This window comes from Typopeltis vanoorti, chromosome 25 (assembly GCF_054136105.1).
Source record: "Typopeltis vanoorti isolate ZY-2024b chromosome 25, IOZ_Tvanoo_1.0, whole genome shotgun sequence".
Lineage (NCBI taxonomy): Eukaryota > Metazoa > Arthropoda > Arachnida > Uropygi > Thelyphonidae > Typopeltis > Typopeltis vanoorti.
The window spans coordinates 65,813,734-65,833,173 of NC_143573.1; positions in this window are offsets into that span (position 1 = coordinate 65,813,734).

Consider the following 19,440-nt stretch of genomic DNA (forward strand, 5'->3'; position numbering starts at 1 on the left):
CCATGACGAGCAACTCAAGGATTGTGACGTCACAATTACCTGTTAATTTCAATAAAAATCTAAATTCATCACTAGACGTCACTCGCTCGAATAACAGAACAATGTCGTCTGCCTGCAACTACAAAAAAATGGCAAAATGAACAATTTATTTCATTTATATACCAGTAATTAAAATCCTATGAGACTAAAAAGGACAGCTTTCGACCAGTGCATACTTCCTGTCCTAACATATGGAGGAGAAACATGGACTTTAACAGAAGCCCTAAACAAAAAGCTGAGAACACAACATCGCATGGAAAGAAGTATGCTAAAAATAACATTAAGAGATAGGAAGACAAATGCCTGGATAAGATCTCAAACAAGTGTCATGGATATTTTAAAATACATTAAGCAGACTAAGTGGAGATGGGCTAGCCATATTGCCAGATGCAGTGACGGGAGATGGACTAGAAAAACAACAGAGTGGAGACCAATGGACGGAGCAAGACAAAGAGGAAGACCGAGAAGAAGGTGGAGGGATGAACTTGAGCAAATTGCAGGAGGGAGATGGATGGGAGAGGCAGAAAACCGAGTGATGTGGAAAATAACGGGGTAACCTTCGTCCAGCAGTGAACAGAACCAAAAGGTTGAAGAAGAAGAAGAGAAGAGAATTAAAAACCTCAAAAATTAGTTTCCACATTGTTGTGAATCAGTCTTTATGATAGAATATTGTTATGAGAGAATTGGTTTGTACATTGTTACGAAACAGATTTCATACAGTATTGTTACGCAGTGCATCGCTACCAAACAATAAAAGCAGGAAACAATAAATTTCTCATATCGGAAATTTTTGTAGTTGCAGAAGACATTGTTCCAATTGGGTGACGTCACCCACCTTGGAGGGATCATTTAAGACTTATTGAATTTAACAGGGAATTGTGATGTCACGGTCCTGTTAGCGAATGGGTCGCTTGGAATGGCTGATGATTGTTTAACTTGTTAAAATAAACTAATCTGATATCAAAGATGTGTTTGGAAATTAGCGTATGATGATACAACGTCAGTGAGGACCTTTTTTTTTTTACAAGTACGACACCATTTTAATCTTTCCAAATTTTATCCGGGCTCGGGGCAGGCAGAGCATTACTGGAAATCAATATTTCCTTGCTAAACAACAAAAACACTGCTTATATAGAAATGTATATTTTTAACAAAGTTGAAGAAAGGAAAAAATGCCTACTACAACTATCAAAACCACCTATAGAGGGCAGTGGCGTACCAGTTAGAAACTGCTATCAATGTAAAATTGCTTAGAGAATAATGGTTTTAGAAATTAACGGTAGATGTCGTTTCAGGAGTTAGCTTTTATTTACACCGTTTATTTCAGAGATTATACAAGCAAATATTGTTTCTTCGAAAAGAAGAATTTACAAAGACGGTCTTTATTCCTTAATCTAATTATATACGCTCTGTTTAGAACGTAAACAGAAAACATGAACGCAACACAACAAACTGACTAATTAAAGCCAGTCTTTTATTTAGCAGTAATAAAAGCTTCTAAGACTTTTGTCGAGGAATACAAAGCACATCAATTACCACTGAGTAGGTGGAAGCTAGTCGAGTACAGGAAGGGTTCCCTTTTCCTCCTAGGCGACTTTCTACCTTTTGTTTATTTAAAATTCGAAAGGCTGATGAAATAATCATAAATTAGCGAAATTTCAACTAAACGAAACAACACGTAGAAGTGGACAATTTGCTAAACGTGGCACGAGAAAAGACAACAGTCTTGAGATTAAGTTAGACCCCTTTCGGTAAACAAAGAAACCGGTTAACCGGGATGTTTATGCAGATGAAAACTGACGGTTGGCGGCGAATGCGTCCATAGTTGATGCGAACGATGCCTTAACCAGCTTCCTCGTGGATGACACGCCGTGTATTATTTTCTCTCGCGTCTTACACTTGGATAAATATTGGTTTTGATTTAAACTCGCGGTAAAATTCAACTCAAAGACATTGCATGCATTTAAAGTAATCATCTCTTGTAACAAAGACTTTCTTAGCGTACAATTGAGAAGAGCTGCATCGTACGTAAAAATATTATTAAGAATAAAAAGACATTTCGGGAAACTAGTTAAAATAGCATAGTTTTTCTAAGAAGGAGATTAACTTTTTAATTAAACTTTTCAAAAAACGTAATTAGGTATTAAGTTAAATACCTTAGTAGTCAAACTACTTATACGAAATAGCTTGTCTGATTCACTTGGTTTAAATGTAATTAAATGATGCAGTCAACTAGATTACCATTGGTACGCAATCCAGCTTAACAATACTAAAGAAAGTTAAAAGACTTTACATTTATTTATTACAATTGTTTAATTGACAGTTAGGCTGGAACGATAATATAAAATTCACGATACATACAGAACTTAGGGCCCAAGACCTGTCTAGATTAACTTTAGTAACCATAAGTTTAGGATAAAGTTAGTCAAAGTGTAAATATTCTTATATATACTGTGCTGACAAAATATTTGGACACCTTACGTGCCATGCAAATTTCGGATCCTACCACATGTAAATATTCAGGGAGTGTCTGCATAAGTCTGGTAGTAAAACGGATGCGTTGCATGTTTTGCACTGTACTCGATGTCAAGATGCCACCCTCGGCTGAACTGACAGACTTCCAACGTGGAATGGTAGTTGGGTGTCACATCAGCAATTTTTTGGCCGTGACATTGCTCACCTCTCAGTATATTGAAAGCCACCATTGCTTATGTCATTCATAGAGATGGTGCTACCACAGCAGAAAAACGCGCTGGGAGGCCACTGACATTCACTAACCAATATCGACGAGCTCTATCTCGGAATGTTCGAGTATCCCGCACGTCACTAGCGGCGGACCTCGCAGTTAACCTGGAAAATTTAAGGGATATCTGTCAGCACTAGGGCTGTCCGCAGAGAGTTGCATGCCTTAGATTACCCCGGTAGAGCTGCTTCTGCGAACAAGCCACACATCCCCCCATAGACACCAGTCCAAAACGACGTTTGGACTGGTGTCTCTGGAACGTAGATGATCGGAAAAGGGTTCTGTGGACCGATGGATCACGTTTTCAAATGTTTCACTCTGATGGTCCTGTTTGGATCTAGAGATTATCCAGGAGAGCGGTTCCAGCGGGATCACATCATTCCAACCGTCAAGTTCGATGGAAGCTCGTAATGGGAAAGGGATGGGACTTGGTTCGTTGGCGGACGTGCCCAAAACCATGACGTCTGATGACTACCTGGACGACTTCATGCTTCCGACGCTATGGAAGTATTTCGGCAATGACCATTGCATGTTTCAGCACGATAATTCTCCGTGCCATATTGCACTGCGTGTCCATGACTGGTTTCCACAAAACAACGTTGAAGTGTTGGACTGGCTCCATCAGACCTCAACCCCATCGAACATCTTTGGGACGAATTTGCTCCTGACCAAGCAGCCGTCATCAGCATCAACAATGGGGGACTTTGCGCTGGAAATCGAAGAATACTCCTGTTGTAACGTGTCAGAAATTACTTGAAAGCATTCCCCCCCCCCCGAAGGGTAGTTGCTGTCATTTAAGCTTAAGGTGGTCCCAATTAGACCACAACTAGGTGTCCAAATACTTTTCTCAACGTAGTGTATTTACAGAAGGGTTTTACGTCCCTCAAAAAAGACAAACCTAACCAATTTGCCTGTTTTGAGCGAACGAAAAACTCGAATTTTTAGAAGGAAAATCCTGCTGCCTCCGTATGAGACCGGCTAACTCACTCTCAAATAAAATGTCCTGATAAAAGATTCACATTTAGAAGGGATTCAAACGAAAGGGTTTCGTCGAGATCGCTTGAGCTGGATGTCTCCTGATTGCTATCTTCAGTCCCCCACAATTCCATAGTTCAGATTTGGGTGTAAACGACAGTCGCGAGGAAGACGCTAAATTTGCCGTCGGTTAGAAAGCTTTGGCTTCGAAACCCCATCTAGAATGCTAGGATTCGTTATAAAGACTTCCCAATTAAAGTAAGCTCATATATGAAGATAGAAAGGTTTTTTCCCTAACAAAACCTCGTGTTTATTACTCTGCAAAAACAGGTAAACCTGCCTCTGAACACACCCCAAGACATAATTGTATTGTCCGAACAACCTTACTTGCATCGGCTGAAATACGTAAAGCCGTCAAATCAGAGAGCTGAAATCCCTACCATTTGACCATCATAAGGTCACACAAATCAAACGTTCTATTTGACCTTTGACATTTTACGATTATCGACCAGTCAGAGACAAGCAAATTACATGAACTAAGAAAAACGCTATAGATAATAAACGTCTTAATTAGTGGCTAGAAAGGAAATGTTCAGTTGAGTGTTTATTACGTCATAAAATGCAAACTTAGTCCGACACTGTCGGTGATGTATGAAAAACCGAATAAAACTTCTCTGGCGAAAAAGCCTTCGGGACCAAAAAGAAACCGCGATTTTATATGCCTTCCCATCGCAAGTCTTACCTGCACCCAACCATTATCTTCAAAATGGATTTGTGGAAAGTCAGTAAAGACTTTATGGCCACGCTCTAAGAAAGTAATAAACGCAGTACTTTGTCTTCCTTTCCTTTCAAACATATCACCTGCTAAGCAAAAACAGGGCAGTTTATAAAAATTTATGGTCCCATTTCCAATACAAGTACCTTTTTAAGATTGGGTGGTTACAGCCAAATATTTTAATCTACGAGGTTTACTGTGGCTGAGGCTTTGTCGTACCAGAGAGCTAACAATGATTACAAAAAAGATAGATGCGAAAAGTGTTCTCACCGCAGCCTTTGTACTCAAACAGCATCTTTGAGAGGTTTATGCACGCCAAAAGAATCATAGTCTACATTCAAGATGGCTCGGTAAATAATCTTAGAGTTTATCCTGATAAAACTGGTTGAATATAATTTAATAATGTAAATCATACTTCATGTATTACGTTGTGCTATTCTTCTCAATCTATGACCTACTTTTATCTTTATTACAGTAGTTTGTAAACGAAAATTACATCGAATGGGAGCTGGAGTTTAACATAAATCGATCTTCGTTAAAAACAAACAAAACACTGAAAAATGCAATTATTGAACTATTTACATCTTCATCTATCTGATAAACTCATTTTTTTTTATTTATATTTTCTTATTGGTTTTTTTAAAAGGTGTATTAAAGCCATAAAGAAAAAATTTTAATGATATAAGAAAACGTTTCAGTAATCAATCAATAAATAATTAATATTTCATTTTCTTTATGTTTTCTAAAAGAAATCTAATCTTAGAATGATTTATCGAAGAGCTTTCTATTCGCTTTAAAGATCAATTTACTTCCAATCTAAGTTCTGAAACTTTGGTGTCTTTTTAAGTGATTGTTGACATTCTGCGTTCACAGACATCGAAAGGTGTGGGGTGGGTAGAAAACAACTCTTACGGGCTGTCCTTATTCTGACGGCAACTAGACCACGTGATATTACACAAGACTAACAGGGCAAGAATTCATCTCTTGGGGATTTAACGAATTCTTGCCCGGTTTACTAAGTTTCCACACGGCCTTTAAGTTGTCCGACAGAGTTTCGAAGGTAAAAAAAAAAAAAAGGATTAAAAGAATTCCCGTTTTAAAGTGCTAATAAAAGTTCCCATTGAAACAATCTAAACAGAATTCGATGGAATACGATTGGTTGCTATGGAAACGTTCAGTCACTGAACAATGAAAATGTAACTGTCTCGCGCTGAGCGGATTCTTATTATAGCATTTTATTTAAATCAGTTTTATTTTGTTTATCTATTACTTCAATGAAATATAAAATGATTTAGCATCGCCAGAGGATTTTTTTCCAATAAATTATTGAACAAGCGTCGACAACAGCTGATTCTTATGTTGTACTACAACAAAAGCATCGTTTTTCTTAAGGGAAACTAATTAAGTATTATCTCAATTAGACATTACTTGAAATTGATTAATTGATGACTAATTAATGAGATGCTTCGATGTGTGTGTGCGTGTCCTCGACGGAAGTTGTTTGGTAGAGCCATTTGCTAACAGTTTCTAGGAATAATGCCTACTTAAATTAATTTGGGAATTTCCTCTTAGTGAATTCCAATCATTATATTTACGAAGCAATTCGAGTTTTATTTGAACTTCAATTCGGTGGCATTTATTTACCAACATACTTGTAAATAAAAGATTTGTACACATCGAAAACAGTTTCCTTCAAGCAAACCGGAAGACTTGTTAAAATATTTTCTCCTGGGAATGAGAGGTGGCAATTTTTGCAAATGATTCTAGATCCTTGTGGATCTGGAATTATTTGCAAAATAATAACATTAAAAAAACATTAAAACATTTAAAAAAATGATAAATTTCTCTTAATTCGGCACTGACGTACTCAAGTATTTCCACTGGTTAGTGGGAGCATGTTTTCTGTTTATTTTAAAATAAAAATTTTAAATTCCTAATCTTCTAATTCATACATGTGTTGCAATCGTAAATATAACATGTGTTTACAATATTTTTGTGTTTACAATATTATTTGAAAGAAAATTAATTTTTTAAATTTATTTAATTAATTAATTAAAACTTTGTTCTTATTTATAAGGAATTTAACTAAGTGTATTCACCCAAAGAATGATTGGAACGCAGTTTCCAAAAACAAAAAAGCAGCAAATGGCTGATTGGTGACCAATCAGCGATACGCTGGTTTTCCTAAATGCTGAGATTATGTTAAAAATTATTTTAAGTCAAATAGCTTGCTTTAGTTAATAATTTTTACTCTGATTAATAATTACATATTTTAATATTTCAAATTAATAGTTTTTTAATTTTTAAAATAATTTAAAAAAATCAATTATTAAAAAACACGCTATTCCCGTGAAAATTCTTTACTAACTTCATTAGCGTCATCTGGTGATCAAGGAGGAAATTATTTCTGATCATCTTGTATCCTTTACCATGCAGAAAAACTAAAGCCTTTTGATGATCATAAGATGAATAGTATCAAAACATTTATACATTTTAAAAAATCTTAAAATATTGTGAATAATTTTCCCTGAGCTTATTTACATACATAGTTTGAAGGGAATATTTTGGAAACATTTTTAAAAAAATGTAAATAAGCAAGACACTTTTTTCTCTCTCACACTTTGTGTGTAGTGTGTATGTGCGCTCACGTGCGTAAACTTCAAGGCATTTTTGAATGCTGCTAATAAAAAAAATGCTCCTTGGAATGGCAAATTAATAAATCATCAAAACGCCATCAGCAACAACGATGAAGATATAATCCCATCCGCAAAAGTTAAGTTGAGGAATTTTTTTTGATATCTTTACTCCCAGTAGGATCATTTGATAAATCTCGTCAGTAATGTCATTACCATCGGGATTTTCTTCATTCTAGATAATAAATTATCCGGTCAGATTTCATCACATTTCTTTTTATTTCTGTTACTTTTTGCCTTCTGTCTTTCGCAATACATTTTAATTGATTTTAATAGCTTGAAAGAAGTCCCTTTCATGTAGAAGTAATTCAAGTAAATAAATACAACCTAGTTTCTTAAATCGAGATCAAAAATGGCGCTTTGAATTAACTAAAATGAAGTCCGCGTAGTTAGTCGAGTGGCTGTGTGCTTCGCAACCCTATGCCTGGGGAAGGAGTGTCCTAGGTTCGATTCCTGTCAACGACATGAGGAGCTGAAGGATCTTCTTCAGTCATAGCCAAGTTAGCCGGTCTTGAGCGTGGACAGGTTTTTTTCCCCTGTTTATCCTGGGGGGTTTTCATCCCGCATAGGCAAACCGGCCCCGTGAACACAACACGGATAAAGTCAGGAATACTTAAGACAAATCCTTCAGACATCGGGGCTGAATTGTCAGCTATGTAGGTCGAGCCCGGATAAAAATAGGGTGGATTGAGGTGGTGCCATACCTCCCCGTAAAAAAAGAGACTCACAAAATCTGCTCAAAAGGTATTTTCCAAATCCAAACTTAAATAAAAACCTTATCTGTTTCAACGTTCTTTCTATTTTATTTGCGAAAATACTTCCGTCTTTTTATGGTTCGTAGAGGGCGGTGATATCTTTAATCATACATTGTGTGAATCACTTTGTTCAGGATAATAATTATTACACAAAACAAAAAAAAAACTCCTGCTTAATCGCCTTTTTTAAGAAAATGAATGAAAACCATTTTTTTTAATTACGTATCGTTTAATTAAGTAGCAAGACAAGCCAGCTGAGACCGCGGGATTATGTGCTTGCAAACAAAGAATTCATCGCACTCCAAAATGAGAAAAAAAATAAAACACTAAAGAAACCGTGATATTTTGATATTTTAAACAAATTTCTTAGATATTTAAAGCTGAAACAAAAATTCTTTAGTGTTAAAGAATTTTTAAAATTAATACTTAAAATTAAATTGAATATATTTCTTCTGGTGGTTAAAGAATCTAACTCTTCTTTTACTGAAAATTCTTAAATTCTAAATTGATATTTACAGCTAAAATGGCTGAAAGAAAATGCATCAAATGCATTATCCCCTTTTCTTTTGTGTGCTCTATTTAAAGTAGCAAGCAAAAAGAATAAAAAGAAAAACACTATGACGAAAATGGTCACGTGATTGTTTTCATTGTTGTAATTGTTGAGGTTCGTTTAATATTTTAATTGAATAGAAAATAACACATTTGAATTGTCTGTTTGTGAAGAACTGTTTAATATTTTTGTTCAAAATAAATAATTTAAATTATGATTTATTATGTTGTAACTATATAAACAGCTGATATTTTTTTTTAACTATCAGGAGTATGAAATCATTTTATAATAAATAATGAACTATTTCGCAGACTGATGTTATTTTTAACTTGCTTCAGCGATTATCTTTATGAGAAGCTATATTTGTAGCTAAATATTCTCTGTTGTTTATAATTACTGGTGATGTAACTGAGGCTATGAAGCGTCGGTGTACTCTCTGTTAATTGTCCTGCGGCTGGTCTGACTGCTTAGTGAAGGAGAGTGACCAATGCTGCATGAAAATATAAAGATGCCAATAAAGAGCTATCCACCGAGCTGTCATGAAACATCCATTTCGTATCACGTGACTAGCTTCAGAAATGGACGTCATCTTAATGAATGTGTGCGCATAGGAATCATTGAGAGAGAGAGAATGAGAAAAATTTGTAGTAAGTAAAAAAAAAATAAGTGATTTTACACGCCAAAGAATTCTCTCTGAGAAAAAAGAACCTGTCTTAGATGTAATGTTTGATCAATCTTCCTGTCAAGCGACTTGTTGTTGGAGAAGATAAATTACTTATTGTACAATAAATTTATTGTTGCATCGTATTGACCTGAAGCGTAGACAGAGAAAGAAATCGATTTTAACTCCTGTGATTTCGTACTCATCTTTTATTCTTGTAAGAAAAGTGAATCAAAAGCTGCTCAAAGTTACACGTCTGTGTAGATTCCGGGAAAGAACAAGATTTTTGAGCTCTCCCAACATGAGCTCAATGATTATTCAAGTATTTGCTATTCACGAGTTGTTCACTCGTGAATAGCAAACGTAATTCTTCGAATTACGTTTGCGAATTACGAAGAAACGTAATTCTTCGAATTATGGCTACAGTACTTGAAATTCAAAAAACCTTGTCTTTAAAATCAAACAGAAACCCGAATTCTTGATTAGATTGCTGTCATACAAAACGGCAACCAGTCTAAACGAAACTGTGTTTATACGATGTTTATAGGATGCATGACGGACGCATTTCGATTACAAATAAAATCCTTTGTCATTTATTTCATGGAAGACGCGTCTGATATCTCCATTTTTACGCTCGCGCGTTTCTTGAACACCGATAATATAATGTTCCTGGAAAACGGTGTGCAGAATGAGGAACTCTCAAAAACTCCTCTGGTTCGAGAGTTTTTTTTTCTATTTTTTATTTTTTTTATTTTATTTACTGCCATTCTGTCTTGCTAATAAAAACATGTCTTTCCTTTCAGATCCAGCGTAGCCAAACTGAACTCTGCTCGGTCGGTAGGAATGTCTTTGAAAACAAACAATAGACTCTATCTCAGAATGCGTTTTTTTTTTTTTTTTTTTTTTTTTTTTTTTTTTTTGAGATTTCAAAGCGCGACAAAAATGAATGCGCGTTGTTCGCAGTTTGACTTAAGTTCCAACTACACGCTCCTGCTGTTTTAACAGCGAAAGTAACTTTCTTTACCATTCTTATCTTCACAATTATAGACCACGTGTTAGCCTCGGTGATTCTCTCACAACTGTATGGTACAGTAACGCTAGTGTGCACACGCTACTTAAACACCAGAAATGAGTCTCTGATGGAAGGCAGTTCGTAAAACGATATAAATACGAAAATACATCAGATAAAAGAAAAAAAAATACCACATTAAACATCCAAGCACAACTAAAATAGCAATTGCCACTCGCTTCCAAATATGAATGTCCCGTATGATCATGGCTAATCCATACTGCGCATGTCAGTCGATTTAACAACTGTTATAATTAAAGTTTCTAAAAGGTTCGAACAACTACGCTAAATGTTTTATGTTAATATACTTTCGTTTCTTTGTATAACAAATGCTTTTATTTGACTGAGATGGATGAGTCATTAGGTTTCCATGGCGACGATAGTCTGCTTGCGTATACAAAGTGGAATAGCAACAGCATTGACGTCATTTTCATACTTTTAAACTGTATTTTTTTTAATATATATTTCAGGTAAACAGTTTACTAAATGGATCAATAAATAAACTCAACTTGTTCCACAAAAATATTATTATTATATATATTCTTATTGTTTTATAAAACACGCTCCAAACAAACGACCCATAGAAATGATGTGCAACAAGCTCTGGTAATTTATTTCCGTTAGAAACAGGCTGGAAAAAAAAATCATTGATTAAAAATGTGCGCATCTGATAATCTTTTAACGTTACATTGAAATTCTTGAACAAAAAAAACAACTTTTCTTCGTTGCAAAAATAAAAAAAAAAAGATCAAATTCGTCCCACACGATAAAGTAATTAAAAGGCTTCTACCAGCCTTCCTTGAGTCATTTTTTTTTTACCGTCGAAGATTTTTAAAACCTTCAGAAGTAGCCACCACCTGCATACATAACCTGTCATATCGGCTGCTAAGTTCAGCAGTGGATGGCCAAATTATTTTGTTGTTTCCGTTACAAAAGTTTCTCCTCTCATTAACCTGCCTCAGTAAGATAATGGAATCCCCCCCCCTTAAAAGATAACTTTCCTAATTACATTCGTCTTATCTCTACTTGTTTCTATCTGTACGTTATATGTAAATAAGCACTTCTTATAGCATTCTTTGTTTTCAGATCGTTACAAAAAACAGACGGTTGTCTTTTGAAAAATAAAATTGTCTTTTGTTTAAGAAAACACAACAACCAATAGAAGGCTTCAGTATACACCGACTGAGATAGATAAAGTAGATAAAGATTAAAAAAAACTCTGTCCTCTAGCAAGAAAAACTATTTAGTATCATTTAATCTCCAATGCTTTCAATCTTTGCATCGATCGAAGGGGGGGGGTCGTCAGATTTTTGTTTGGAATGTCATTAATTTTGCTAGCGTACGACAGTATTGATAAAAAATGGATATTTAATTAGCATTTAGTTCCAATGTGGATCTAACGTGCCCTTCTTTTTAACAAGCGTAATTTCTTCTTCCAGTTGTAAGATGCAATTTAAAAAATATTTCATCGACGAAATGAAGGCTGCTACAGAAGTAAATCTTTTTTTTTTGGGGGGGGGGGGAGTCACAGATGTCCTCCCTTAATATCTACCGTACGTAGAAATCACTGAAGTCGGCAAACGAGGACACATTGCTAACAAAACCCTTAATTATTTTTCAAGGAAATGTTCTTAATTAAAGAAAAGTATTAAGACGTCTTTGCTTGAAAAAGACGATGTCGCAAACATAAAAGAATGTTTGGAGTATTCTTCTAGAACATCAATACTAGGCTATTTGTACTAGAGAGTGAACGAAAATATAAATTATCTGCTGCTCTAATCTCACACTTGACGAGGTCCGGTGCCCTTACAAGGAATTTCGTTAGGTTTGGATTACCTCCTACCGCAAAAGGTGGCATAGTTGATGACAGTGTCTTATCTTAATAATCGATCTCTGACGGTAGATGTAATATCCTTGAGATGATTAATGAAACCAGACACTCAGACTGTAGCATGTGACTTTACCTGTCTTACAACTTAAACTCGAAACCTTCAAACAACAACAAGATACGAGAGGTTCGAATTTGTAATTTAAATATAAAATTGTAATCGGCTTACACTCTATAAGCTGTCAAGCGTTCTGAACTTTCTCAGAATAATTCAAAAATATGTATTAGAACGCAGTGGTGGCTCGTACATAAGCACTGCGGAACCCCCAAGGAAAAAATGAAAAAATTAAATTTTGTTTGTGTTTATAAATAATAACAATGTTTACAACATTATATAAACGCAGTACAACATGTTAAAGGTTACAGCTTATGTTTCGACAGTGATTGAATAGTTAATAACTGGAATAGTTCGATTAACGCTTTAGATTACGATACAAATGCACTGCGATCTAACGCAGTGTCAGAATTATCACGTTAGGCCAATTGCAGCTAGACTCGCCGATATTCGTTTGCGTTTCTTCTCATTGCACGTTACAAGTGATTCAGACACTGCTCGTTTGGGCGCGTTGTTTCTGTGAGATACGAAACTTTTATTATTGGTGTTTGTTCGTGGTGAGAGTGAAATATTTTAAATTAAGCATATTTTAATATGTAAATTTATTTATTAATAAATTGGTTACTGATTAGGAAAAAAAAAATTTTTTTTTGTATATGCAGCAATCCCACGTAAAATTTTTTCACCTGCTGCCACTGTTAGAACATTTACGAAGAGGACCAATGAACGGTTTGGTAATGCACCCAAGCGCAATGATAAATATTGTAAAAAATATCATGAAATTGGAAAAAGGTGTTGCAGTATTATTTTATTTGTTTTGCTTTAGGTTCCACAGAATTTGTGCTGTCTCTGTCTATAATGTTTCGAAATTAAATTGTACAAAGCGTAACTTATTGTATGAAGTAATGAAAATGGTAAGTTTATAATTTTAAAACTTACTGAAGACAAACAAGTTGCGATTCGAAGATGCCATAGTCATTATTGATGAGGATGAAGAGAAAATAGGAAGAACAATGCTGAAGCTAAGTGAAGAATAAAAGACATATGGGCTGATAAACAACATAGATAAAACAAAAACAATGATATTCGGAGAGAATAGGATGAAAAAGCAATTAAAGGCCAAAGAACAAGAGATGGAAGAGGTTAGGAACTTGAGATACCTAGGCAGCAACATGACGCATGATTTAGACTAAAAAAGAGATCTCGAATAGCAAACGCTAAAGTAACCTTACAGGAGATGGACAAGATGTGGAAAAGTAAATCAGTGAGCATTTCCATAAAGCTGAGACTGCTGAAAACATGCATATTCACAAGGGCTCTTCATGGTTGTGAGACATGGATAATGGTCAAGGACTCGCAAGACGAATACTGGCTTTCGAAAGACATGTTGTGGAAAGATTCTACGAATTGGATGGGTTCCAAAAAGTAGCAAATGAAAAACTGTATCGCAAAGTAAACTGCAAGGAACATCTAACGCAGAAAATCCAAGATAGAAATCAAAGAAAACGAAACTTGTTTGGACATATCTGCAGAACGGAGAACAGTAGAAAAATCAAAACCTTGATACTTTGTACAATGGATGGTATAAATGGAAGAGGAGGGCCAAGGTGAGAGTGAAAAGAGCTTGAAGTATTTAAGTCACGTGACAATGGACAGAGAGAAATGCCGAAGAATTATGAAACAAGCACCAGACATCAAAAGTCATCGGCCCATGGGCAATGATGATGATGAAAGAAGTACCTATATTCGTTTTAATTCTTGTCAGGCTAATTTCAACATCCTTAATAGTGCTGCACCATGGTAACTGGTTTTCACTTTAATCCTTCAGACTATGCATTAATATAATTAATGCATAGTCTGATAATCAATAATAAATTAATATAATTATTTATTCACTCTACAATTCAAAAAAAGTAAGAAATTCCAAGATCTAATAAGAGATTATTAGTCATTATCGTTCTAATACATAGAATGTATATTCTAATGTATATAAATTAAGTAGATATTTCGTACTCACTAAAGTGGGCCTCATGTGCTCACTTTAGTAAGTACGGGCATGGTAAACCCGAGGTATCTGATGCTGGACCATTCCTTACTTCATGTAATATACATCTGTTATATTATCTGTAGACTGGTCCCTCCTCTTCTTCCTTGCTTATTTCTTCTCTTCTTGCTCCTTCCCCAATGCTCTTAGAGTAATCGAGGTCTAGGAGTGAATCTTTCCTATCTTGCTATGTCATTTCGCCTCTTGCAGCCACCGAATGGGGCAAACTAGCCCCAATAGGTGCCATATACCCAAGCCTGGATAAATGGCGAGGGTTGACGTCAGGAAGGGCACCCGGTCATAAAACTTCACTGCCAGCTCTAGATATGATTAAATGAGTCGAAAAGAAAGTGATACAAGGGCTAGGGAGTATCCCTTAAGCGACGCGCAGCCACATAGCCCTACAGCTGCGAGAAGTGGACGAGGGCTACCGCATCAAGGGCGGTTGCGGTTAAAGAACCGAGCCCAGCAAGTGGCAAGAATGTTGCGAGTGGGAACGTTGAATGTTGGAAGCATGACTGGAAGGGGAAGAGAGGTGGCAGACATGATGAGGAAGAGGAAGTTGGACATTTTATGCGTGCAGGAGATAAGGTGGAAGGGAGAAAAGGCGAAGGAACTAGGAAAATTGTTCTACTCTGGAGCGAACAAAGAGGGAAGAAATGGTGTAGGAATTGTGGTGTGGCAGAATGAAGTACTGAAAGTGGGTAGGAGGAACGACAGGATCATGCGAATAAAACTGGGTCTAGGAGAAGAACTGGTCATCTTATGTGTATACGCCCCACAAGTTGGCTGTACAGCAGAAGAGAAAGATGAATTTTGGAACGTGCTAGATGACGAAATGAGGGAACTGGAAGAAAACGAGATGGTGATTGTCGGAGGAGACTTGAACGGACATACAGGGAGACAGAATAGGGACTGTGAAAGGGTGCATGGTGGCCATGGAGTGGAAATGATGAACCGGGAAGGAGAGAGGATTTTGGACTTTGAAGTAGCGTTTGATCTGGCAATTGTGAACTCCTTCTTCTGTAAGAGGGAAGAGCATTTGATAACATTCAGAAGTGGCAACAATAGCTCGCAGATTGACTACATTTTGACTAGAAGAAAACATCTTAAGGTAGTAACAAATTGTAAAGTAATCTCAACAGATCAAGTGGGGCAGCAACACTGGCTGCTGTGTGCAGACTTTGAAATAAAGTCGAAGATAAGAACATTTGGAAGCCATGGGAGGAAGAAAATTAAGTGGTTTCGCTTAAAAGAAGAGAGTGTGAGGAACCGTTTTAGGGAGAAAGTGTTTGAGAGGATTTCGGATGGATTATAAAAGTGTACAAGACTGGTGGAGACATGATTCAAAAGTAATTCTAAGCTGTGCAATTGAGGTGCTTGGTGAAACATCAGGAAAGATTAGAGAGCATAAGGAGGGTTGGTGGTGGAATAATGATGTACAAGAAGCAGTGACGGCTAAGAGGAAGGCAAAGCAGAAGTGGGATGAGTCAAGAGTGGAAGAGGACAGAGAGAAAAAGCGAGAAGCCAAGAGAGTTGTTGCACAGGCGAAGGCCATGGTATATCAAGACCTTTGTGATCAATTAGAAACAAAGGAAGGACAGAGAAAGATTTATCAATTGGCAAAATGTAGAAATAAGGCATCAAAGGACATCGTACATGTGAGGCAGATCAAAGACTCTGGAGGAAGGGCATTAAGGAGGGATGTGGATATAAGAAACATAGATAGAGAATATACTTTGAAGGGCTTTTGAATGAGGAAAATGAAGGACTCACATAGAAGATGGGCAGCCTTATGTGGGGATGGTGCAGAACATTAGTAGAGTGGAAGTGAAGGAAGCCATAAAGAGGATGAAGAATGGAAAATCAGTTGGCTCTGACAGGATTTCTGTCATTTTTGGGTTGGGGGCACAAGTTAGACACTTGCCACAAGCGCTTCATACCCTCGTTACTGTACTTTTGATAATATTCTAATTAGTTTAGACATCTTCAATGCCGAAAGGCATATCAATTTACTTCAAATATTTCAAATCAATTCTTACTTTGTAAACAGCTGATTATTTCGTCTGGCAAAATAAATTATACAAGTACAAGGGATAGCAGTGTAAGTCCCTTTTCTCCCACAGTCCCTAATTATTTCATGAGTCATTTTGAACATCGATGCAGCAAAGTTTGTAGACAATTTTCTTTGCCGCGTAGAAAAGTTCACTGACAGAGCTCCAACACTATGTAAACAAAATTAACACCGCTCAACAAAAGACACAGTTTACGATTAAAACTGAAAATAACAACCGTGTTCCTACTTTCTTCTTATACTCCCCTCATTCTTTCTAAGACAAATATAAGCTTTTAATTCTCAGTTTTCTGTAAACTAAAACAAAGAATTACATACATTCTCTGCTTCACCGTAATCCATGTCAAAAATAAGGCGTTATAATGATTTTCACTAAATCAAGTTCAGTCTCTTCATCCCACGGGCACTAGTACAACGAAGAACAGAACACACAGACACACACACATACACAATTTACTTTTCCATCTAATGGTTATCTCATCAACAATACTATTAATATAGAATTCAACCCCAACACACAAGAATGTTAACTCTTGTGGACGTCTCATGTGTCCAAGGAATTGGGTTACTTAGAGCTCTCAGATTTCATTTCCCATTCCATCGTATCCTTCTGTCTTATTTTTTAAGGTTCAAAAAAGGATTACCTACCTTGATAGACATTTAGGAGAACATTTATTCAAGTGATGCATCTTACTTTAGCTAATTAGAGATAAACGCTGTAATTCCAAACAAATAGCATAAGAAATACATCAAACACAATTATTCGGAAACGTCTGGGTTTACGCAATATGCTATTACTTCCAAACGGGGCTAATTACAGAAAACGAAGTTCGACATAAACAAACTTCATATGGAAAGATTGTATGAAGTCACGGAACATTATTGCATTGTCCTTCATATTTGAACAGATTTAATGGTCTCTGCTTATACCCCATTATGAAAATATAACCTTGTGTAAGGAGAATGAGGATCTCAAGCGTGTTTCGGGTGGCGAGAGTGATATCGTTAACGATAGTCAGAATGAAAAAATGGCGGTGTGATAGGGAATTGTGAGGTAGTGCCAGATAGGTGTGAGAGCGTCGTTGAAAGTGTAAATGAAGGTAGAAATACAGAACGAATGGATGATTTGATTGATTTGAAAATGGTGAGATAAATGCGAGTAGTGAAATCGCAAGGTTGAACGTACCGACTAATAAATGGACGAAAGTCTATTACGAAAAATAATAGAATGTTCGTAAACATCAATAAAATGAAGGAGCGAGTGCTGATTCGCTATTAAGAGGTGTGATAGTTGAGAGTTTAACGAAATCGTACCAGCTGGGTGCGAACATAAAGGACGTCAGCGAATCTATTCGAGTGCAAAAACAGAGGGTGAAAGAGATGATGATTGTGGCAGGAACAAATGATTTGAAAGAAGACAAAATGGAAATGATAGAGGATGCGAGGGAATTACTTGAGGTAGCAAAAGAGAAGAGTGAGAGAGTTAGGATGGTGAGTATCTCACCGCGGTATGACAGCGAAGTGTTTAGGAGGGCCATAATTGCCAATGACTTTATGCGTGGGTCATGCATGGAGAGTGGTGTGGAATTTGTGGATGTGTGGAATGAGTTCGATGGGCAAAAGGATTTATATAAGATGGATGGGTTACATTTGAATGGAGTTGGTGCACGGAGGCTTGAAAAAGTGTTGATGAATGATGTGGAAGTGGATGTACAGACTCAGGAAAACTAGATTTATTAAGAGGGGGAGAGTAGATATGCAGACTTTAGGGGGGGCAGTTAAGTGTATGAATGAGTATATTATGCCCGGGCGAGTACGACGGACAACAAATCAGAATGGGATAGTTAGTATAAGGCATCAAAGTAGGGATGGGACAAATGGGCTTCTGCGATTCATGTACACTAATGCCAGGAGTATTAGGAACAAGAAGGAAGAGTTTTTGGCCATGGTTGGCACTTCCAGGCCACAGGTTGTCGGTATTAGTGAAACATGGCTGACAGAAGATGATCAAGCTAGTGGGATTGAATGCGATAGGTATAGCGTGTTCAGGGTGACAGGGTGAATAAAAAGGGGGGAGGAGTGTTATTGATGATAGCTGATGAGCTTCAGCCAAGGAGTATAGAAGTTGAACTGCAGGATGGGGAAAAAAGCACATTTCAGGCTGTTTGGTGTGAGATAGAATCTAGCAGAACAAAATATACAATTGGGTGCTGCTATAGACCGGGTGATGGAGTGGATGGTGGGGACAGTATGCATAAGCAAATAGAAGAAATGAGTGGAAGGAGGGTAATTATTATGGGTGATTTCAATTATGGTAACATTGACTGGAAGGAGGAGAGGGCACATGGGAGGAAGGAATTGGATTTTATGCGGTTATTAAGGGACAACTATCTGCGGCAGCATGTAGTGGAAAATACCAGGGGGCAGAGAGTGCTTGACCTAGTAATTGCAACTGAGAATGTGGCTGTAACGAACATGACCATGTTGCCACCCATTGGTGAGAGTGACCATAAAGGAGTGGAATTTACAATTAAGACAGAGTACATGTGGAATTACCGGGATGGCAAGTATGACAAGCTTAAGAGAGTGTCCTTTGCTCAGTGCCATGGCATGTAAAACTGCAAGGGCTGGATGTTGATAGTGCATGGGAGGTGGTTAAGAAGTGTTTTCAGGAGGTAAAGGTTGACTGTATACCAAGAGTCCGAATAATAAATCAAGTAGGGGTTAAATTTAAATGGATGAATAACACTATTAAGCTTTAGCTGCAAAAAAATACACAATTGTGGAGGGAATTTAAGGAAAAAGGTGACCAGCAGGCGCAGGAACAGTATAAAGCTCAGGCCAGGATGGTAACAAAGAAAATTGGCCATGCAGGCTAAAGAGAATCCCAAACAGTTTTTTCAATATGTTGCAAGTAAAAGGAAAAATGCTCATGGCAGAATGATTTTAAAAAATGCTGAGGGTGGGGAGGTAAACGAATCAGTCGATATAGTGGAATTACTGAGCGAGCACTTTGCAAGAGTATATCATCCAGGTGGTGACTGCAGGAATGGAAGAACCAACAGCTTATACTGGAATTGTGATGAATGAAGTAGAGGTAAATAGTCTATTACAGAACC